This window comes from Pleurodeles waltl, chromosome 10, assembly GCF_031143425.1.
Source record: "Pleurodeles waltl isolate 20211129_DDA chromosome 10, aPleWal1.hap1.20221129, whole genome shotgun sequence".
Lineage (NCBI taxonomy): Eukaryota > Metazoa > Chordata > Amphibia > Caudata > Salamandridae > Pleurodeles > Pleurodeles waltl.
This window is the reverse complement of record NC_090449.1, coordinates 881,805,594-881,829,684: the sequence shown is the minus strand read 5'-3', so window position 1 is coordinate 881,829,684 and position 24,091 is coordinate 881,805,594.

The following is a 24,091-nucleotide window of genomic DNA, read 5'->3' as shown; positions in this document are numbered from 1 at the left end:
TTCCCATGGCAGTGTTCTGAGAGGCAAATTAAGTGTCACAGCAGTGTTCTGGAACACCAATATTACTGCTGGACTGGCCATTGGCCTTATATACTTGTGTTTATTTGTTCAAAATAAAAAAGGTTGCTAGTTTTCTTACACATTAGTCCTCCTATGACTTTCCTACCATTTTGATGTTTATGGATACTTTAAGTTGTATGACTACAGTTATGTTTGTTTCACCCTGATTGATGATCCATTTGATGTGGTTGGTATGATCTGACCTTGGAACCAGTGCTGGAGTCATCCAGGACAAGGGAAACTACAGTGGATGACTGTGTGGGATGTAATCTTATTGGGGCTGGCATTCCACTGGGTGATATTTCATATGGTAAGTATTTCATCTTGGCTTGGCCAATGTCAACATCACTTGGGTTCCATTTCTCTCTATGATGTACGTTGAACATTTGTTTAATGTGTGCGAGATAGAGATTTGTTTGTTCACACATGTAGGGTGTTCAACTGTCATACCTTTACATACATTTAAATGCATGTGTCCATTTTCATGTGTGTACTTTGCACCTCCTTTAACTTAATGTGTAACCCATGATGTTAATGCTGTATTTGCATTCATGACTTGAACTTACACATTTCTCACATATGTATGTAATTAAAATAGGCCAATCTTCCCCCAAGGGGGGCAGAAATGGCCTAAAATACATTTTCCCCCAGGGGAGCGACCCTTGCCTAAGGGGTCGCTACCCTTGTGTGAAATTGACCTGAAAAAGAAATCCCTGGTGTCTAGTGGTTTCTGCCCCTTTTGGGAGCCGATTGGCCTAATACAAAGAGGCCGATCTGACCCCAGGGGGGCAGAAATGGCCTAAAAACAATTTGTCCCCCAGGGGAGAGAACCTTGCCTAAGGGGTCGCTCCCCGTGTGTAAAAAATAAAAAAATATAAATATCTCTGGAGTCTAGTGGCTTCTGCCCCCCGGGGGCAGATCGGCCTAATTAAAATAGGACAATCTGCCCGCAGGGGGGGGGGCAGAAAAGGCCTAATTAAAATTTGCCCCCCAGGGGAGTGACCCTTGCCAAACGGGTCGCTCCCTTGTATTGTTTACATCAGTAAAACAGACAGACACAATATCCCTTGTTTACATCCACAAAACAGACAGACACAATATCCCTGATGTCTAGTGGGCATTTCTGCAGCCCGATCGCTTCATGATTGGGCTGCAGAAATGCTCAAAGAGACATCAAAGGAAAGGAAAGGCCTTTCCCTTCCTTTGATACCTCTCTGGCATCCCCCACCCCCGATCGGGAGAGAAATGCAAGAATTTCTCCTCTGATTGACTTGGAAGCTGAGCTTCCAGCGCAATGAGGGCAGCCTCTGATCAGGTCATCAGATGTCACTTGGAAGGGGGCAGGAGGATGGAGGGGGGAAGGGGAAGTGATTCCCCTTCCATCCCTGCCCTGGGGGAGTGGGTAGGAGTCTCATAGGGGGAGAACTAGCGATCCCCCATGAGCCGGTCCCAGGACGGTACGTCCTTGGCGACCAAGGGGTTAACCATACAAAACCTTAGAAATTTGACAGTTATAGTTAGATTTATCTCAAATAACCATAACTCGTGCCCTAAGGTAAATTTAACTCACACCCTTACGATGGACTGGTAATTACCCCCAAATTATGACACTTATGATGTCTTTGATAATATCAATGTAATATTTGCAGTAACATTTCGGATGAGGGGAACTGGAGATATGAATTTTTCAAGAATTAAAGTTTTCTTGCGCAGAGAAACTAAAATTGCCAATCTGGTCGCACTTGACTGGGTAAAGTCAAAGTTTGAGCCCTTCTCAGCTACAGCAAGCAGGAGGTCTTGGTCAAAAGTTTACCTTCGGACTTAGTCTTATTCTTGAAGATTTTCTTCAGCAGGACGAAGTCACCAATCCGATCTGACTTCGCTGGAGCCCTCTTTGAATATGCATCGCAGGAGACCTTGAGGAAGAATTAGACCTTCGGACTTAGTCAATTTTTTAGGATGGAAACCTTCATCCAAGCCGAAGTTGAATTTGGATCCGACGTCTCTAGAGCCCTCCTCAGATACGCTGTGCGGGAAGTCCCGGTCAACTTTTTACATTCGGACTTTGTCACTTTTTTGGAGCTTTTTCTCTCTGACGTCGGACGACCCTTCACCTCAAGCCGATTTAGAGTCAACATCATCAGATTGCCTTTCCAGGAGCCCCTAGTGAAATCCTGGAAGTCTGGGTCTCCTGAGTAAGTCAGGCCGAGTTGCAGTTGAGGTAAGCCGGCTTGACTCATGACCTCGGGTAGGTCCCTTTATGGAGCTTTTTACCAAAAGTTGTCCAATCGTATCCACACTTCTGGATCTTCTTGCAGAAGATCTCTGAAGGTCCTTTAGGAGTCCACAGCTCACCCCAAGGTTCCAGAAGCTTTGAGTTGCTCCATGAGGGTTAGGACTCCAACTCCCAGAATGCAACTGGCTCAAACTCTAAAATGATCCCTGGACAGTGGTCAGCTTGTCAGTTTCTTCAGGATGTATTGTAGGGCACTCTGCTTAGCCTATTTTCTCCTGTAGCAAGCAGGGAGTCCCTTCTTGAACCAGTTGAAGCCAGGAAAAGTCCTCGTTTGCAGCTGGTGCAGTCCTTCAGAGTGCAGTGTCCAGGTGCAGGTGAGGGGTCCAGCAGTCAGTCCTTTTACATCCAACATTGTTCCTTGTAGGGATCTGAGGTATGGGTGCAGGTCTGCCATATTTATCCTTGCTCCTGGGGTAAAAAGCAAGGAGGGACAACTGTCCAATCACAGGCATGCCACCACCCTTTTGGATGACCACTTCCTGGGAAGTGTGGCAAAAATCAATCCCCAGGAGCAACATTCTTTAAAAATCCAAAATGGCAGTAACTGAATATTGGAGGTTGGGTCTGGCTGAGCCAACCCACTGGTGTGGTTAAAGTTCCTTAACACACCCCTTTCCTGCCCTTTCCTAATCTAATCAAGGGGGCACCTGGTTGTCTGGGTTTACAGGGAAATGAGGGAGGTCCTGAGCTGCTCCAAATGTCCTTCCTCCTTTGAAGACCAGTTTGACTGCTCGCCCCATCCTGTTTCACTATCTACTGAGGCCGATCTCCTCCCCCAGGTACTTCCTTTGTCTTCACTGCTTTCCACTTCCTGCCTCATGAAGGCAGCCTGGCCAGGTTGCCAGAGGCTGACCAAACACAGAAGGGCACTATAAAGCTGAAGTTGGCAACTTTCAGGTAGAGTTTTAAAACTCCTTCCCTGAACTAGTTATATTAAATTCAACATTGGCAAGTTGTTGGATTTATTATAACAATACGCTTGATATCAAATGTGATATATCTAGCTCCTTTTGAAACTTTATTAATTAAAATAAAGTCTCCCCATTTTAGCCTGTTGAGCCCATTCACTACAATGAGGGAAAAACAAATTTGGCTATTTTTCCTCACCAGGGATTACAAAACATCTTTTTATAAGGTCCCTGCTTATAGTTGCATGGCACCCTCCCCCCCCACGGGGGCATCTCGAGTATACCTAAGGGGTGACTTATATGTAAAAATAAAGTAGATTAAGACTTTGGAAGTACTTTTAATTCCAAAGTCGAATTTGGGGCTAACGTTAAATTAAAAGCAGCCAGCAAGGCAGGCTTGCCTTTAAAATGACACTCGGCACCACAACAGTGCACCCATGGATGCGTTACCTATGCTGGGGTTCCTGAACCTACATGCCCTACCATTATACTGGGGACTTATAGGTAGGTTGACACATCCAATTATAATTAACCTAATTTGCATAATCATTTTACTCAGAGCACTGGTTAGCAGTGGCCAGGGCACTATCCCAGTCAGGAAAACACCAGCAAAATGTGAAATATGGGGGCAAAAATTAGGGGCTTCTGCAATCAGCCCAGTTTTCTCACACAGTTTTATTTTTACTTCTAAAAATCAATTTCAGAATCATCAAAATATCATAATATCAAAATATCATAGGTGCTCCTGTATAGTGACGGCGCAGTGCAAAGTGACAAAGTGACAAAGTGAAAAAGGTGCACTGGTGCTATACACAACATATAAATGGGACTCAGAGGGATATTATGATGTTCTTATGGGACATCTGTACATTGAATATCCCCATCCACATTCAAAATTAAAATCGAGTCCACATTTACAGGTTCTGTTTACGTTTCAACCCCAATAGCAGATTAACCCCTTCGCTGCCAGGCCTTTTCCCCCTCCTGTGCCAGGCCTTTTTTTGCCTATTTGGGGCAGTTCGCGCTTAGGCCCTCATAACTTTTTGTCCACATAAGCTAACCAAGCCAAATTTGCGTCCTTTTTTTCCAACATCCTAGGGATTCTAAAGGTACCCAGACTTTGTGGGTTCCCCTGAAGGAGGTCAAGAAATTGGCCAAAATACAGTGAAAATTTCGTTTTTTTCAAAAAAATTGGAAAAAGGGGCTGCAGAAGAAGGCTTGTGGTTTTTCCCCTGAAAATGGCATCAACAAAGGGTCTACGGTGCTAAACTCAGCAGCTTCCCAGCTTTCAGGAACAGGCAGACTTGAATCCGAAAACCCAATTTTTCAACACAATTTTGGCATTTTACTGGAGCATACCCCATTTGTGCAATTTTTTGTGCTTTCAGCCTCCTTCCAGTCAGTGACAGGAATGGTCATGAAACCAATGCTGGATCCCAGAAACCTAAACATTTCTGAAAAGTAGACAAAATTCTGAATTCAGCAAGGGGTCATTTGTGTAGATCCTACAAGGGTTTCTTACAGAAAATAACAGCTGAAAAAGAAAAATATTGAAATTGAGGTGAAAAAAACATCAATTTTTCTCTACTTTTTACTCTGTAACTTTTCCCTGCAATGTCAGATTATCGAAAGCAATATAGCGTTACGTCTGCTGGACTCCTCTGGTTGCGGGGATATATAGGGTTTGTAGGTTCATCAAGAACCCGAGGAACCCAGAGCCAATAAATGAGCTGCACCCTGCAGTGCGTTTTCATTCAATACCGGGTATACAGTAATTCATTTGCTGAAATATAAGGAGTAAAAAATAGCTATCAAGAAAACCTTTGCATTTCCAAAAAGGGCACAAGATAAGGTGTTGAGGAGCAGTGGTTATTTGCACTTCTCTGAATTCCGGGGTGACCATAGTAGCACGTGAATTACATGAAATTTCTCAAATAGATGTCTTTTTTACACACACCCCTATATTTGGAAGGAATAAATGTAGAGAAAGACAAGGGGCAATAACACTTGTTTTGCTATTCTATGTTCCCCCAAGTCTCCCGATAAAAATGATACCTCACTTGTGTGGCTAGGCCTAGCGCCCGCGACAGGATATGCCCCAAAACACAACGTGGACACATCACAGAAAACAGAGCTGTTTTTAGCAAAGTGACTACCTGTAGATTTTGGCCTCTAGCTCAGCCGCCACCTAGGGAAACCTACCAAACCTGTGCATTTCTGAAAACTAGAGACCTAGGGGAATCCAAGGAGGGGTGACTTGTGTGGCTCGGACCAGGTTCTGTTACCCAGAATCCTTTGCAAACCTCAAAATTTGGCTAAAAAAACACATGTTCCTCACATTTCTGTGGCAGAAAGTTCTGGAATCTGAGAGGAGCGACAAATTTCCTTCCACCCAGCATTCCCCCACGTCTCCCGATAAAAATGATACCTCACTTGTGTGGGTAGGCCTAGCGCCCGCGACAGGATATGCCCCAAAACACAACCTGGACACATCACAGAAAACAGAGCTGTTTTTAGCAAAGTGACTACCTGTAGATTTTGGCCTGTAGCTCAGCCGCCACGTAGGGAAACCTACCAAACCTGTGCATTTCTGAAAACTAGAGACCTAGGGGAATCCAAGGAGGGGTAACTTGTGTGGCTCGGACCAGGTTCGGTTACCCAGAATCCTTTGCAAACCTCAAAATTTGGCTAAAAAAACACATGTTCCTCACATTTCTGTGGCAGAAAGTTCTGGAATCTGAGAGGAGCCACAAATTTCCTTCCACCTAGCGTTCCCCCACGTCTCCCGATAAAAATGATACCTCACTTGTGTGGGTAGGCCTAGCGCCCGCGACAGGATATGCCCCAAAACACAACGTGGACATATCACAGAAAACAGAGCTGTTTTTAGCAAAGTGACTACCTGTAGATTTTGGCCTCTAGCTCAGCCGCCACCTAGGGAAACCTACCAAACCTGTGCATTTCTGAAAACTAGAGACCTAGGGGGATCCAAGGAGGGGTGACTTGCGGGGCTCGGACCAGGTTCTGTTACCCAGAATCCTTTGCAAACCTCAAAATTTGGCTAAAAAAACACATGTTCCTCACATTTCTGTGGCAGAAAGTTCTGGAATCTGAGAGGAGCCACAAATTTCCTTCCACCCAGCGTTCCCCCACGTCTCCCGATAAAAATGATACCTCACTTGTGTGGGTAGGCCTAGCGCCCGCGACTGGATATGCCCCAAAACACAACGTGGACATATCACAGAAAACAGAGCTGTTTTTAGCAAAGTGACTACCTGTAGATTTTGGCCTCTAGCTCAGCCGCCACCTAGGGAAACCTACCAAACCTATGCATTTCTGAAAACTAGAGACCTAGGGGAATCCAAGGAGGGGTGACTTGTGTGGCTCGGACCAGGTTCTGTTACCCAGAATCCTTTGCAAACCTCAAAATTTGGCTAAAAAAAAACATGTTCCTCACATTTCTGTGGCAGAAAGTTCTGGAATCTGAGAGGAGCCACAAATTTCCTTCCACCCAGCGTTCCCCCATGTCTCCCGATAAAAATGATACCTCACTTGTGTGGGTAGGCCTAGCGCCCGCGACAGGATATGCCCCAAAACACAACGTGGACATATCACAGAAAACAGAGCTGTTTTTAGCAAAGTGACTACCTGTAGATTTTGGCCTCTAGCTCAGCCGCCACCTAGGGAAACCTACCAAACCTGTGCATTTCTGAAAACTAGAGACCTAGGGGGATCCAAGGAGGGGTGACTTGCGGGGCTCGGACCAGGTTCTGTTACCCAGAATCCTTTGCAAACCTCAAAATTTGGCTAAAAAAACACATGTTCCTCACATTTCTGTGGCATAAAGTTCTGGAATCTGAGAGGAGCCACAAATTTCCTTCCACCCAGCGTTCCCCCACGTCTCCCGATAAAAATGATACCTCACTTGTGTGGGTAGGCCTAGCGCCCGCGACAGGATATGCCCCAAAACACAACGTGGACATATCACAGAAAACAGAGCTGTTTTTAGCAAAGTGACTACCTGTAGATTTTGGCCTCTAGCTCAGCCGCCACCTAGGGAAACCTACCAAACCTATGCATTTCTGAAAACTAGAGACCTAGGGGAATCCAAGGAGGGGTGACTTGTGTGGCTTGGACCAGTTTCTGTTACCCAGAATCCTTTGCAAACCTCAAAATTTGGCTAAAAAAACACATGTTCCTCACATTTCTGTGGCCGAAAGTTCTGGAATCTGAGAGGAGCCACAAATTTCCTTCCACCCAGCGTTCCCCCATGTCTCCCGATAAAAATGATACCTCACTTGTGTGGGTAGGCCTAGCGCCCGCGACAGGATATGCCCCAAAACACAACGTGGACATATCACAGAAAACAGAGCTGTTTTTAGCAAAGTGACTACCTGTAGATTTTGGCCTCTAGCTCAGCCGCCACCTAGGGAAACCTACCAAACCTATGCATTTCTGAAAACTAGAGACCTAGGGGAATCCAAGGAGGGGTGACTTGTGTGGCTCGGACCAGGTTCTGTTACCCAGAATCCTTTGCAAACCTCAAAATTTGGCTAAAAAAACACATGTTCCTCACATTTCTGTGGCAGAAAGTTCTGGAATCTGAGAGGAGACACAAATTTCCTTCCACCCAGCGTTCCCCCACGTCTCCCGATAAAAATGATACCTCACTTGTGTGGGTAGGCCTAGCGCCCGCGACAGGATATGCCCCAAAACACAACGTGGACATATCACAGAAAACAGAGCTGTTTTTAGCAAAGTGACTACCTGTAGATTTTGGCCTCTAGCTCAGCCGCCATCTAGGGAAACCTACCAAACCTATGCATTTCTGAAAACTAGAGACCTAGGGGAATCCAAGGAGGGGTGACTTGTGTGGCTCGGACCAGGTTCTGTTACCCAGAATCCTTTGCAAACCTCAAAATTTGGCTAAAAAAACACATGTTCCTCACATTTCTGTGGCAGAAAGTTCTGGAATCTGAGAGGAGCCACGAATTTCCTTCCACCCAGCGTTCCCCCACGTCTCCCGATAAAAATGATACCTCACTTGTGTGGGTAGGCCTAGCGCCCGCGACAGGATATGCCCCAAAACACAACGTGGACATATCACAGAAAACAGAGCTGTTTTTAGCAAAGTGACTACCTGTAGATTTTGGCCTCTAGCTCAGCCGCCACCTAGGGAAACCTACCAAACCTGTGCATTTCTGAAAACTAGAGACCTAGGGGAATCCAAGGAGGGGTGACTTGTGTGGCTCGGACCAGGTTCTGTTACCCAGAATCCTTTGCAAACCTCAAAATTTGGCTAAAAAAACACATGTTCCTCACATTTCTGTGGCAGAAAGTTCTGGAATCTGAGAGGAGCCACAAATTTCCTTCCACCCAGCGTTCCCCCACGTCTCCCGATAAAAATGATACCTCACTTGTGTGGGTAGGCCTAGCGCCCGCGACAGGATATGCCCCAAAACACAACGTGGACATATCACAGAAAACAGAGCTGTTTTTAGCAAAGTGACTACCTGTAGATTTTGGCCTCTAGCTCAGCCGCCACCTGGGGAAACCTACCAAACCTATGCATTTCTGAAAACTAGAGACCTAGGGGAATCCAAGGAGGGGTGACTTGTGTGGCTCGGACCAGGTTCTGTTACCCAGAATCCTTTGCAAACCTCAAAATTTGGCTAAAAAAACACATGTTCCTCACATTTCTGTGGCAGAAAGTTCTGGAATCTGAGAGGAGCCACAAATTTCCTTCCACCCAGCGTTCCCCCACGTCTCCCGATAAAAATGATACCTCACTTGTGTGGGTAGGCCTAGCGCCCGCGACAGGATATGCCCCAAAACACAACGTGGACATATCACAGAAAACAGAGCTGTTTTTAGCAAAGTGACTACCTGTAGATTTTGGCCTCTAGCTCAGCCGCCACCTAGGGAAACCTACCAAACCTGTGCATTTCTGAAAACTAGAGACCTAGGGGAATCCAAGGAGGGGTGACTTGTGTGGCTCGGACCAGGTTCTGTTACCCAGAATCCTTTGCAAACCTCAAAATTTGGCTAAAAAAACACATGTTCCTCACATTTCTGTGGCAGAAAGTTCTGGAATCTGAGAGGAGCCACAAATTTCCTTCCACCCAGCGTTCCCCCACGTCTCCCGATAAAAATGATACCTCACTTGTGTGGGTAGGCCTAGCGCCCGCGACAGGATATGCCCCAAAACACAACGTGGACATATCACAGAAAACAGAGCTGTTTTTAGCAAAGTGACTACCTGTAGATTTTGGCCTCTAGCTCAGCCGCCACCTAGGGAAACCTACCAAACCTGTGCATTTCTGAAAACTAGAGACCTAGGGGAATCCAAGGAGGGGTGACTTGCGGGGCTCGGACCAGGTTCTGTTACCCAGAATCCTTTGCAAACCTCAAAATTTGGCTAAAAAAACACATGTTCCTCAAATTTCTGTGGCAGAAAGTTCTGGAATCTGAGAGGAGCCACAAATTTCCTTCCACCCAGCGTTCCCCCATGTCTCCCGATAAAAATGATACCTCACTTGCGTGGGTAGGCCTAGCGGCCGCGACAGGAAACGCCCCAAAGCGCAACGTGGACACAACCAAAATTTTGGAAGAAAACAGTGCCTACCTGTGAATTTTGGCCTGTAGCTCAGCGGGCACCTAGGGAAACCTACCAAACCTGTGCATTTCTGAAAACTAGAGACCTAGGGGAATCCAAGGAGGGGTGACTTGCGGGGCTCGGACCAGGTTCTGTTACCCAGAATCCTTTGCAAACCTCAAAATATGGCCAAAAAAACACTTTTTCCTCTCATTTCTGTGGCAGAAAGTTCTGGAATCTGAGAGGAGCCACAAATTTCCTTCCACCCAGCATTCCCCCAAGTCTCCCGATAAAAATGATACCTCACTTGTGTGGGTGGGCCAGGTGCCTGCAACAGAATAACGCCCAAAACCTGAAGAGATAGAAGGGATAGGTATTTTTGCAATATATCATTTTGATGTGTGCACATACGTCCGTGATGTGCCAAACACTAAAATAGTGAAAAGAAACACTTAGGTTATGTGAAGAAGACCCCTCACCCACCAACCAAGTTGGTGGCATGCTTCATCATCGGGGTCCCACCCGAGGCACCTAGCGTGTCACAGGTGTGCTGCGACGCCTGATTACAGCGGAGCAGGTTTTGTCATTTTTTACAACACATACTGGTTGGATTTGGCACGAGGGTGAGTGATGGTTCAGTGGATCAAATTTTATTAACAAGAGATTTCACAAAAATGAAATGCACTGCTAATAACTGAAAGGCAAAAAAGTGAACCAATGACTCACAGCTCGTGAGCTGTAAAGCCGCGACAAGGCACCAACCGCTTTACAGTCCATTCACACACCTTTCATACATGACACGCACAAGACCATTCACACCGCCAGCCACGGGCCCAGCACATTACAACACTCACATCGACAGACCGCGCCACTCAAGGGCCCATCACTTACATACGCCACATGCCTGATACAAGAATCACACCAGCTGATGGGAGTGTGGACTGCCGTTTGGCTGGCACTGCCAGCCAAGCGCCACCCCACGCACACCGCCAGCCAAGCGCCACCCCACGCACACCGCCAGCCAAGCGCCACCCCACGCACACCGCCACCCCACGCACACCGCCAGCCAAGCGCCACCCCACGCACACCGCAATCACTTTTTTTTATTTATAAACAACAAATAAACTACTAATTATAAAATAGGCACAAAACTACAAACACAAAACCTCAAACTAAATACACGACAGATGCCAACCGTGGAAAATATAAAACAGACAGCTTACGCTCACGGTATTTCCCAAAAGTTTTTCCTTGTGTGGTAACTTCTAAAACAGCTAGGCACACACAGCCCAGGCTTTGAAGGGCATTCGGGGCAGTGCATCCGGCTCTCCCTCCGGATTGATCTCCGGGCACATACTCTACATTTCTTTGTGGGCATGTCTTTTTTGGGAGTGGGAGGAATGTGATCTGGAAGTGCCGATCTTTCAATCTAGCCACATCCTCCACCACTTCTACTCTAGGAACTCTTGCCGGTTCCACCACAATAAGGCTTTCTATCACCGACTCCTGAAATTTAACAAAAGTCATCCTTGACTCAGGTGAACAATCCTTGTATACAATAAAGGCATTAAAAGTTGCCAAATGAAATAAATGTAGGGTCAACTTTTTATACCACACATAGGACTTACGAAGAGCAGTGTAAGGTTCCAACCTCTGATCTACTCTATCAACACCACCCATGTGCCTATTGTAGTCCAAAATGCACGCAGGTTTGCGCACTTCCGCAACCTGACCCCAAACAGCCACAGGGGAAGTACTCTCATCATGGATGGTCGATAGCATGTACACATCCCTCCTGTCTGAAAATTTCATAGCTAACAGCTCATTATTCCGCAAGGCACTGCACTGTCCCCTCTCAAGTTTTTTACAGACAAGCTCCCTTGGATAGCCTTTGCGGTTAGAACGGATTGTGCCACAAGCAACAGTGTCCACCCTAAACAACTCCTTGAACAACTGCACTCCAGTGTAGAAATTATCTACGTACAAATGGTGACCTTTGTTAAACAGCCGTCTAGCAAGTTCCCACACAATTTTTTCGCTAACTCCAAAAGTGGCCGGACAACCAGGAGGGTCAATACTGGAATCCCTACCAGTGTAGACCCGGAAATTATAAACATATCCTGTACTGCTTTCTGACAGCAGATACAATTTAATCCCATACCGTGCCCTCTTACTAGGGATGTACTGCTTAAAAACTAAACGCCCCTTGAAAAGGACCAAAGACTCGTCCACACTTATCTCTTTGCCTGGAACATAGACCTCTGAAAACCGATCCACAAAATGATCAAGGACAGGCCTAATCTTAAAAAGGCGGTCACAATCAGGGTGATCTCGTGGCAAGGCTAAAGCATTGTCTACAAAATGCAGCATACGAAGAAGAAGCAAATACCGATTACGTGTCATAGTTGCAGGAAATATAGCAGTTGCCATCAAGGGACTAGTAGACCAATAAGAAGCCAGTGACGGCTTCCTGATCAACCCCATCAAAAAAGACAAACCTAAAAACCTTTCCATCTCTTCCAGATATGTGGGAACCCAATGAGTAGCTCTAGACTGAGGCTTAAGTCTGGCAGCGTTGTCCCGCAAATATTGCTCTGCATACACATTTGTCTGCTCCACAATCTCTTCCAAAAATACATCGTCCATAAACAAGTGAAAGAAATGGACAGGCAGAAAGTTTTCCGTATTAACTCTACACCCTGGGAGACTAGTAAATGCAGGTAACTGTGGCTGCTCCATGTTTGGGGCAATCCAGGTGTCAGGTCTTCTAATGGGAAACCCTTCAGCCCCAGGCTGCTGCACTCTTGGCACATCAATGTCCTCCTCTAACTCAGGCCCTTCATCTGCACTGAGAGTAGCTTCCTCATCAGAAGAATACTCTTGGACAGAAAACTCACTTCCAGAATCTCCTGCTTCCTCCTCTGCCGCAGAGTCAGTGTCGTAATCATGGTCTGAAGACGACTCAAAGAGCATGCGAACAACCTGCTGAGCGGTCACTTTGCGGCTAGCCATGATCCTAACAACAAATGGATTGCCAACAACAACTAGCACTAAAATAAGTAATAAACAAAGTGTAGCTTTATCACAAAGAGTTATGTACTACAAAAAACTATACCACTCAGTTGCCTGAAATAGCTACTCACCAAGCAACTACTCTGCACAGACACAGCAATCACCAATGATATCCCACTAAAAAGAAAAAAGAAAAAAGCAAATTAGACATATGACAACACAAACATCACTGTGCTCAAATCTAAGGACAATGTCAAACACACAATACTGCATTTAGTACACCACCTACAAACATGTCATTCATGCATGTCAACAATACTCCTTTGGAGTAAATTGCTTTCACTTACCAAAAACATGCAGCTATGCAAACCACTGGACAACTACTGCCAAAACCGCTAAAATCCACAGCAAAGGAAGCAAAAGCGTTGAACTAGAAGAAAAAGAAGAAATAAATTGTTATAATCACAAATACAAATACTTTGCCTGTTGACAAACACCCCACCACCAAGAACTTAGAAGTTGTCCCTGGTACCTAAGTGGATCCTGCCCCCCCTCGGGGGTAGATGGGCGTAAAAAAATTAGCCGAAATGGGCAACACCTCTGTGCCCCCTTTTAGGGGGCAACCCTTCCCAAAGGGGGCACCCCCAGCACAAAACAAAAAAATCCCTGCCGTATTGGTGGTTTCTGCCCTCCTTGGGGGCAGATGGGCCTACAAAATTACACACACACCACACAATCCCTGGCGCCTAGTGTGCTTCCACCCCCCGGGGCCAGATCGTCCAAAAAATGACTGGTCTGCCATCGGGGGGCCGAAACAGAAAAAAAAAACTCCCCAGGGGAGAGACCCTTGCCCAAGGGGTTGCCCTCAAAATAAACAACAAAAACAAAATCCCTGGTGTCTAGTGGATTTTGCCCCCCCGCCCCCCCCCCCCGGCGGCAGATCAGCCCAAAAATTGGCAATCTGCCCCCGTGGGGGGAGGGGGGGGCAAATACTAAAAAATGTGTCCCCCAGTGGGACGCCCCTTGCCCAAAGGGTCGCCCCCCCAAAAAAAACTTTACAATAAAAATAAATCCCTGGTGTCTAGTGGTTTTCAACCCCCCTCGGGGGCAGATCTGCCAAAAAATCAGCGGATCTGCCCCCCGGGGGGGGGGGGGCTAAATACAAATAAAAATTCCCCGGGGGGGCCACCCTGGCCCAAGGGGTCGCCCCAAAACATACACAAAATATAAAATCCCTGGTGTCTAGTGGTTTTCGCCCCCCCCCCCCCGGGGGCAGATCCGCCGAAAATTCGGCAGATCTGCCCCCAGGGGGGGGCGAAATACAATAAAAAAATGCCCCCGGGGGAGGGCGACCCTTGCCCAAGGGGTCGCCCCCAAAATAATAAATATAATACATTTTCCCTGGTGTCTAGTGGTTTTCGCCCCCCCCTGGGGGCAGATCCGCCGAAAAATCGGCAGATCTGCCCCCAGGGGGGGGCGAAATACAAAAAAAAATTGCCCCCGGGGGGGGCGACCCTTGCCCAAGGGGTCGCCCCCAAAATTATGGCAAAATAACACTATCCCTGGTGTCTAGTGGTTTTCGCCCCCCCCTGGGGGCAGATCCGCCGAAAAAACGGCGGATCTGCCCCCAGGGGGGGGCGAAATACTAAAAATAATTGCCCCCGGGGGGGGGCGACCCTTGCCCAAGGGGTCGCCCCCAAAATATTGAAAAAAATAAATCCCTGGTGGCTAGTGGAGATTCCTGCTAATGAAAACAGGCACCGGGGGAAAGGAAAAACCCTTTCCTTTCCCCCCGTGTCTGTTTCCCACCACCCCCGACCCCCAAAAACGAAGAGGACTCACCTTTCGTGTCCTCCTCGGTAGATGCGCTGGAAGCAAATGGCTTCCAGCGCGCCCGGCAACACTAGATGCCGTGGGGGGGGGCGGGGGTGGAAGGGGAAGGTCTTCCCCTTCCATCCCCGCCTGGGGGGGGGAGAGGGGTGCACGGGGGGCGCGCTAGCGCGCCCCCAAGTTCCCCTGTGCCTAGGACGAGATCATCTCGTCCAAGGCACAGAAGAGGTTAATCAGATTAGGGTCATCATCAGGAGAGCGAATATGGAGGAGACACCAGAGGGTATTCCATTACCTGTCCCATCTCTTCATGAATAAATCAAGATTATACAAGCGTCCTGTGAGTACAACAAGCGATATGGAAGGTACCGAAACAGCTATGAAATTGAATTCATACCGAGCTGGATATTAAACAATTGTGCCAAGTCACAAACAAAGCTCCAATAAAGCGACCGCCAGTAGGTCATACATACATACATTTATATATATATATATGGTGCCCCTAGGGCAGATGGCAGTGGCACTCCACCACTCACAGAACTCTTCCTCTACAGAATTGCACAGAGTTGTAAATCAACTCCATGGAATCCCGTGGAGTGGAACTCTGTGAACTCCACCCAGGCCTAACTATAAGTCATGCCCCCGCCATGCACAATTATCTCATCAATAACTTCACCTCAAATGTTACATTGAAATTGTTAATTATGTTATAGTAGATGTCATAAGTGATGTAATATCTGTGGTAATTAGCAGTGCATTACTTTAAATAACTCTAACTTTAATAGGCCAGTTCCTCTGGTTTTTGTATGTTTAAAATGTGACCCTCACTATAAAATTTCTGTAACCAATTTTTTTTTAGGTGCTTGAAGAATAATGTATTTTTATTCAATGAACAGATGTACAAACAAACAAAAGTGTGGGACAGCTATGGGCATAGCTTTATCACTGAGCTACGCTAGTTTAACTATGGGATGATGGGACCAGGAAATGGCTTGGGGAGAACAACATCATTGATATATGGACAAGGTGGTCCTATGGACAAGATATTTCGATGATCTTTTTATTATCTGGAATGGTACCATTTCTGACTTTGAGACATTTTTGATATACTCAATTCGAATGAAATGGGCCTATGATTCACTCACACTATGGACAAAAATTAGGTTGACTTTCTGGATGTTAAAATAAATGTAGAGAATTGTAATTTGCAAACAACATTATATGGCGTATATAAGAGACGTACCAACACAACGTTACAGGCTCCGGTTTTCATTCTCATTTCATTTTTAATTATAGGGGGAGTTTTTGAAGTTAAAAAGAAACTGTTCCACCTTGCAGGATTTAAAAAAAAAAAAGAAAAATAACCATAAATAGATACCATGCAAGAGGATACAAGGAGCACCATATCCGGAGCGGGTATAAATGGGCACATGGTACTAATCGCACAGGCTCATTGTTTATCAACAAACAAAAATAAGTTTATCCAAAACAAAACTGGAGAACAAGAATTACAAATGATCTTAAAATACAGCAAAAGAGTATGCTGATCAGAAAAAAACTTCAAAAGATCTGGGACATAATAATGTAGGACTCAGACATAAGTAAGAGTCTCTAATCCTCTGTGTCAATTACATTCAGGAAGGACCTTTCAATCAGAGATAAGCTGATATGGTGTCACTTTGAAGACAGTCATGAAGCGACATGTTTGAAAGATGCTTTGAATGTAAAGCCTGCTCCAGTAGTAAAAATGTAAAATTAGTTAAATACTGAAATGGAGTGGAAATAACGATTAATGAGAGAATTAATTATGAAACAACATATGTAGTTTGCATCTGAGACTTCAAGTGTGTAGCTTAAAGTACGTTGGAGCACTGTTTGTCCTTTGAGGAAGAGGATCTTGGAATGTATCAGAGCAGTAGAGAATATGGATACTATGTATGCAGTGGGGAAACACATAAACAAGGAACACACATGAGCAACTTGAAGAATGTTGTCATATTATGGTTTGGACACAGTGCCCAAATTACCCAGAGGAGGAGATCAACCACGGTTACTGAGACAGAAAGAATCTAAATACATTATTAGGCTCAAAACTAAAAGCCATCATCAGAATGACCTGAATTGTGATGAGGAACTTTATGTACATATATGAGTTATTAGACAGCACTGTCCTGAAATGGAGGTGCATAAATGCATTTGCAACACAGGCTGAATAGTGAAAAAGTTAGAAATTTTGGACATGCTCCCATTAAGAGGAGCACATGATTACGAGATGCACTATGGTAACATCATCTCACTCAAAGGGAAATTACATATTAGTAAGGAGACATTGAGATGTTGGCAATGTAAATTTAAGCAATGGGATTGCCTATAGATGGGTGAAATTTTAATATAGCTCATACATGCATCTCAATTGGATTGCTAAAAACATGTGAAATGGCCAAGATGATATATATTAAGAATATGGTAAGGCAAGAACTTTGGTTACAGTGATGCAATCGTGGCGTCAAAGAATCCTCCTCAGAAAAGAATTACATTAGCGCAAAATGCACATTGAGACGGTGGCAATGTAATACGAACAATGTAATTAGCAATAATGTGTGACATGTAACATGGGTTGTACATACATCTCAATTTGATCACTGTGAATACAGAGAATGGCCAATGCAGCATACATTGAGGACATGATCAGAAAAAAAAAACTACTATTACTATTACTATTACTATTACTATTACTATTACTATTACTATTACTATTACTACGGGTGTGGTTGTAGAACTCTAAGAGCAGAGATAAAAGAAGGACTAACAGCCATGCTCAAGACCTAGTTGGTCAAAACGCGTTGGCTGTGTTGTAATGTTACAATAAACAGTCATTATTCTGCTTTGGAGTACTAAGCAATTTAGTTGGAAATATATATATGTGTATGTGTGTTTATAAATGTATATATGTGTGTGTGTGTGTGTGTGTGTGTGTGTATAAACACACACACACACACACACAAGATTGCAGTGCAGAAACAAATTTACTGATGCATTTTGCCTGACACGCAGGATGTGATCAAACCCACGTGTCGGGTGAAATGCCTCATGTTTGGAATGCCGTAAATTTGTTCCTGCACTGCAATCTTGAGTGAGCGTCTTCTTTGACTGTTTGTGGATTTGCACATTTCAGCCAGCTTGCTCTGCTGGTATGAGCTCTCCACTCGTGATATGATATGATATATATATATTAGGAAAAGGAGTTTGGGTTGGTTAAAGGTATTTGGATTGCAAAGATATATTTAATGGTTTACGTTAGGCATGGGTTTCTGGGTGGCAAGGGCATTTTTGGGGTTTAGGATGGGTATGGGTGTTTGGGTGGTAAGGGCATTACGGTGGGTATCGGGTTTTTATATTTATATATATATATATATATATATATATATATATATATATATTTATATACATGGGTATTATGAACATCTATCTATCCATCTATTTATTTATATATATATTTATATACATGGGTATTATGAACATCTATCCATCCATCTATCTGTATATATATATATATATATATACATATATATATATATACAGATAGATGGATAGATAGATGTTCATAATAACCTTGCCATCCAAAAACGCATACCACCCTAAAAAAGCCCTTGCCACCCAAAATCCCATATAAAAAATGATATATATATATATGTGTGTATATATGTATATATATATATATAATCAAATATTATAAATTTGTGACTTTACTTTTAATGAAGGGACCATTCAATGCATCAAGTCTTTTTTTATATTTTTGCAAGCAAGATCAGCAGTGAGTCCAGCACTATGGCCCTCATTCCAACCCTGGGGGTCTATGACCGCCAGGGTGGATGTCCACAGAAGCACCGCCAACAGGCTGGCGGTGCTTCATGTGGAATTCCGACCGCGGCTGTAAAGCCGCGGTCGCCCATCTGGGTCCGGCGATTTCCCGCCGGATTAGCCCCGGCTGGGAGAATCCTCCATGGCGGCGCTGCAAGCAGCGCCGCCATGGGGATTCCGACCCCCTTCCCGCCAGCCTGTTTCTGGCGGTTTTGACCGCCAGGAACAGGATGGCGGGAACGGGTGTCTTGGGGCCCCTGGGGGCCCCTGCACTGCCCATGCCACTGGCATGGGCAGTGCAGGGGCCCCCTAACAGGGCCCCAGCATGATTTTCACTGTCTGCTATGCAGACAGTGAAAATCGCGACGGGTGCAACTGCACCTGTCGCACCCCTGCAACACCGCCGGCTCCATTCGGAGCCGGCTTCTATGTTGCAGGGCCTTTCCCGCTGGGCCGGCGGGCGCCTGTGCGCTCCTTTGGCAGGCGCCCGCCGGCCCAGCGGGAAAGCCAGAATGGCCTCCGCGTTCTTTTGACCGCGGAGCGGCCAAATGGCGGTGATCGCATGGCGGGCGGCGGACCGCCTATGTGTTTTCTGAAACAGCATGGAAATACATATATATATATATATATACAGATAGATGGATAGATAGATGTTCATAATAACCTTGCCATCCAAAAACGCATACCACCCTAAAAAAGCCCTTGCCACCCAAAATCCCATATAAAAATATATATATATATGTGTGTATATATGTATATATATATATATAATCAAATATTATAAATTTGTGACTTTACTTTTAATGAAGGGACCATTCAATGCATGAAGTCTTTTTTTTATATTTTTGCAAGCAAGATCAGCAGTGAGTCCAGCACTATGGCCCTCATTCCAACCCTGGGGGTCTATGACCGCCAGGGTGCATGTCCACGGAAGCACCGCCAACAGGCTGGCGGTGCTTCATGTGGAATTCCGACCGCGGCTGTAAAGACGCAGTCGCCCAGCCGGGTCCGGCGGTTTCCCGCCGGATTAGCCCCGGCTGGGAGAATCCTCCATGGCGGCGCTGCAAGCAGCACCGCCATGGGGATTCCGACCCCCTTCTCGCCACCCTCTTTCTGGCGGTTTTGACCGCCAGGAACAGGATGGCGGGAACTGGCATGGGCAGTGCAGGGGCCCCCTAACAGGGCCCCAGCATGATTTTCACTGTTGCAGGGCCTTTCCCGCTGGGCCGGCGGGCGCTCCTTTGGCAGGCGCCCGCCGGCCCAGCGGGAAAGCCAGAATGGCCTCCGTGTTCTTTTGACCGCGGAGCGGCCAAATGGCGGTGACCGCATGGCGGGCGGCGGACCGCCTATGTGTTTTCTGAAACAGCATGTATTTAGTGTGCTCACTTAGGTTCCCCATAGTCTGATGAACAGTGGTTATTGTATATCAATGTATCTAGAAGAGTGACATAAAAATGGCATTGAAGCTCTTTTAATATGTACTCTAGCCCTTTTAGCCTGAGAAATAATTGTGTATTCTACTTCAACTGTGGCCACTCTTGTAAAGAAATAACCCATGGAGCTTCTTCTTTATACCAAAATGTTGTTTTTTTCCTCAAGATTTGGTGGTCCTTTTCTAAATCACTTGCTGGTGTGTGACACTCGAAGTTCCCAGGGTGCCAAAGGAAAGAATGCTTTCTTTAAGACATCCTTAGCCTCAAGCACATCTATAATGAATTGGGAAACCAGTCCTCCTAGTTAATATTACATCATGAACTTTGATGAGTTGGACTATAAATCTTTTTATGTCTCTTATTCTTTGTATTTGAGTTTCTGGAAACCTGATCTACTGTATACATATCCATCTGGAGCCCAGCCTAGTAATTAGTCAGAACTCTCTTTTTCAGAGGCATGTATCTTTCTAGCAGCCAATCCAGCTACCTTGGTCCCTTTCTATCAACACATGTCGGCAAAGGACACTGAGGTAGTCATTTTGACTTCGGCAGTCTTTTACACAGACTGCAGAAACCACGGGTGCCAGAACATCGCCAATGCTGGCAGTCTTCCAACGGCCATATTATGAGTTCTGAAGGATTTCTGCCACAATTTGGGATGAAATCCTTCAGCAGCCGTGCTAGCCGTCGGTGGCACAGAGGCAGTTCAACAGCCGTCACTGCCATGCCACAAGGACTCTGCCTACTGTATTACGAGCAGCAATACAGCGTGGTGGTGTCCTGATGGCGGGGTGCTGCCGGCGGTGAAAGTGCCTGATCCTGTTAGCTGGCAGACGATCTCCTTGCCGGACAAGGTAAGTCGATCATCTGGCAGGGGAGGGGTAAGAGGGTGGGGAGTGTTTTTTTTGTGTGTGTGAATGTAAGTGTGTCTGCGTGTGTGAATGTAAGTGTGTATGCATGTCTGCTGTTGCGAGTGAATGCATGTAGGTATGCATGTTGGTGAATGTGTGTGTGTACGCATGTTGGTGAATGCGTGTATGTATGCGTGTTGGTGAATGCGTATATGCAGGGTGCGTGTGGGTGTGTGTGTGCGTGCATGCAGGGAGGGTGGTGCTGTCTTGGAAGGGGGTAGTGGGAGTGGGGTACTTTCTTGGAAGTGGGGGTGGGGGAGTCATTCCAGTGACAGGAAAGGAATTTCCTATCACCGGTAGCCTTTCCGCCAGGGTTTTCGTGGAGGTGCTAGCACCAACGAAACCTTGGCGGACAGGCGACTTCTAGTACTGCTGGCGGGTTTAGTGGACAGCTAGCCTGGAGGTGCTGCCCTCCGGCCCAACTGGCTTACTGCCATGACGGTACCAGCGTGGATGCGGCGGTTTGGCAGAGGCCAAACCACCACACTCATAATGTGGCGGTTTTCACCCCCGGCCTGTCGGCGGTGAGACCGCCACCACGGCCCTGGTGGTCTTCAGCTCATCAGGGTCAAAATGAGGGCCTAAGTGAATCCTTTCATACATCAAGTACCTATTTTTAAATGGGTTTTCTGATCTTAAGACCCCTCTATTCTCTTTTCTCAGTTTTCTCAGTAGGTTCTGCACCCAACTGTGTGGCTTGTACCTAGTCAAAAGTTTTATCTCTGAAGTGTGTTTACACTGGAGGGACTCAGCTTGATCTCTCTTGCTGTGTTTGAAGATTTTGTGGGAGTATTTACTATGCCCTTGATCAATATAATGGCTATAGCTTTTGTTTAATCAGGTGGAGGTCATGAGCAAGGACTAGGACAGTTCCAGTTGGAACTGGATAGCAGGACTCTTCAGGAAAAGAAAAGGGGCTTCTAGGAGCTTGTTGGAGTTTGTTGTGTTCCAGTAGCTTAACAAGAGGTCAGCCTCTTGAAATTTACTTCTTTGTCCTGGGCTTCTAGGAGCTTGTTGTGTCCAAGTAGTTTACAGGAGGTCAGCCTCTTGAAGTTTACTTCTTTGTCCTGGGTACATATAGAACCAGGTCCAGCCTTTCTGGTCACCTCACAAGTCTTAACAGCAGATGCAGTTCTTCTTCTGTCTTCCACAGTTCAAGCAGTATTCTGAAGAGGGTGTCCGGAGGGCCACATGTATGACTGCACTAGCCTGTTGTAATGGGGAATTCCTGGCCCACCTTTGCCGCCATTCCTGTGTTTCCTACTACAGTCACACTGTATACTGCTATGCCCAAAGTATACAGCCTGTTTGCCCACACCAAATGTTTTGCAAGGTAAATGAGCAACCCCTCCTCAGTGGCCACATCAGACTAGTTCTGGAGGCAGCACCTCTCCCACTAGGATTGATGCCTGCCTGAATAGGTGGATAGAAGAAGGGACTACCCAGGCGGCAGCTAACCTTTGCCTTTGGCAATGTAGGCCTCTTTGAAGTTAATCAAATCTCTCTGCATAACCCAAGTAGCTATGCTGCCAAAGGAACGGAATACCTTCTCACAACTAAGGCCTTTGTTCCAGCTCTTGGAGACAGTTTACACCTCATCAAAGAGCTGTTCAGCTCCCATGTGACAGTCGGACGTCATGTAAATTGGCTTCCAGAGGTTTTTGGTAGGGAAAATATAACTTTCTAAAAGTGCCTTTCCCAAAATATTTATTACAAGCCTTACTTTACTGGTGAATCAGGTTTGTAATAAATATTTAACAAGTCCAAGACTGTTTTTGTGTCTGTTAACTAGCCAGATATTACCATATTGAATTTAATATAGTTTTCCAGTGCTTTCCTATCTAACATCTAACCCTGCTACAGTGAAAATATATTTTGGAGCATTTTCACTGTAAGGGCACATTTAAAATTAAACAGTTACAGGTCTTGCTTTGAACACCATGCGCCCAGCCTTTAAGGCTTAGTGGTGACATTCATATTTAAAAAGAGGGTTTATGCCTGTCAAAAGGGGTTATTTTGGCATATCAAGTATACAGTTTTACCACTGCACAGACAGGCTACAATGTTAGGCCTGCTGTTACATTTTACACTGTCACTGTATTGGTAGTTGTTAGACCTGACAGCCTTAGGGTGGTCACCCCTAAATTTTTGCCTGCCTCCCTCCACCTTTTGGACACTGTTTTTGCTGGTTTTAGGACTCTACACACTTTACCACTGCTAACCAGTGCTAAAGTGCATATGCTCTCTCCCTTAAAACATCGTGACATTGGCTTGTTTAATTTACTTATATGTCCCTAGTAAAGTGCACTATACGTGCCCAGGGCTTGTAGTTTAAATGCTACTAGTGGGCCTGCTGCCCTGATTGTGCCACCCCCTTAAGTACCCCCTTTACCATGTCTCAGGCCTGCCATTGCAAGGCCTGTGTGTGCAGTTTCACTGCCAATTCGACTTGGCATTGAAAAGTACTTGCCGAGCCTAAACTCCCCTGTTTTCCACATATGAGTTACCCCTAAGATAGGCCCTAGGTAACCCATATGGTAGGGTGCAGTGTAGACAAAAGGCAGGACATGTACTTGTGTAGTATATATGTCCTGGTAGTGTAAAACTCCTAAATTTGTTTTACACTGCTGTGAGGCCTGCTTCTTTCATAGGCTAACATTAGGACTACCCTCATATACTGTATGACTGGTAACTTCTGACCTGAAAGGAGTAACAAGGTCATATTTAGTATGGCCAGGATGGTAATACAAAATTCTGCTGACTGGTGAAGTTGGATTTTATATTACTATTTTAGAAATGCCAGAAAGTGAGCATTTCTCTGCACTTAAATCCTTCTGTGCCTTACAAATCCATGTCTGGCTAGGTTTAGTTGACAGCTCCCTTCTGCATTCACTCACACAAACACCAAATACAGGATGCTCAGTCACACTTGCATACATCCGCATACTGAATGGGTCTTCCTGGCCTGGGAGAGTGGAGGGGACACTTACATGTCAAAGGAGAGTAGCCTGCCCTCACACAAAGGACTGCCACACCCTCTACTGGGACCCTGGCAGACAGGATGAAACTGAAAGGGGACTTTGTGCACTTCTAAACCACTCTTTGAAGTCTCTCCTACTTCAAAGGCACATTTGGGTATTTAAGCAGAGCCTCTGACCCTATCAACTCAGACACTTCTCAGGTAG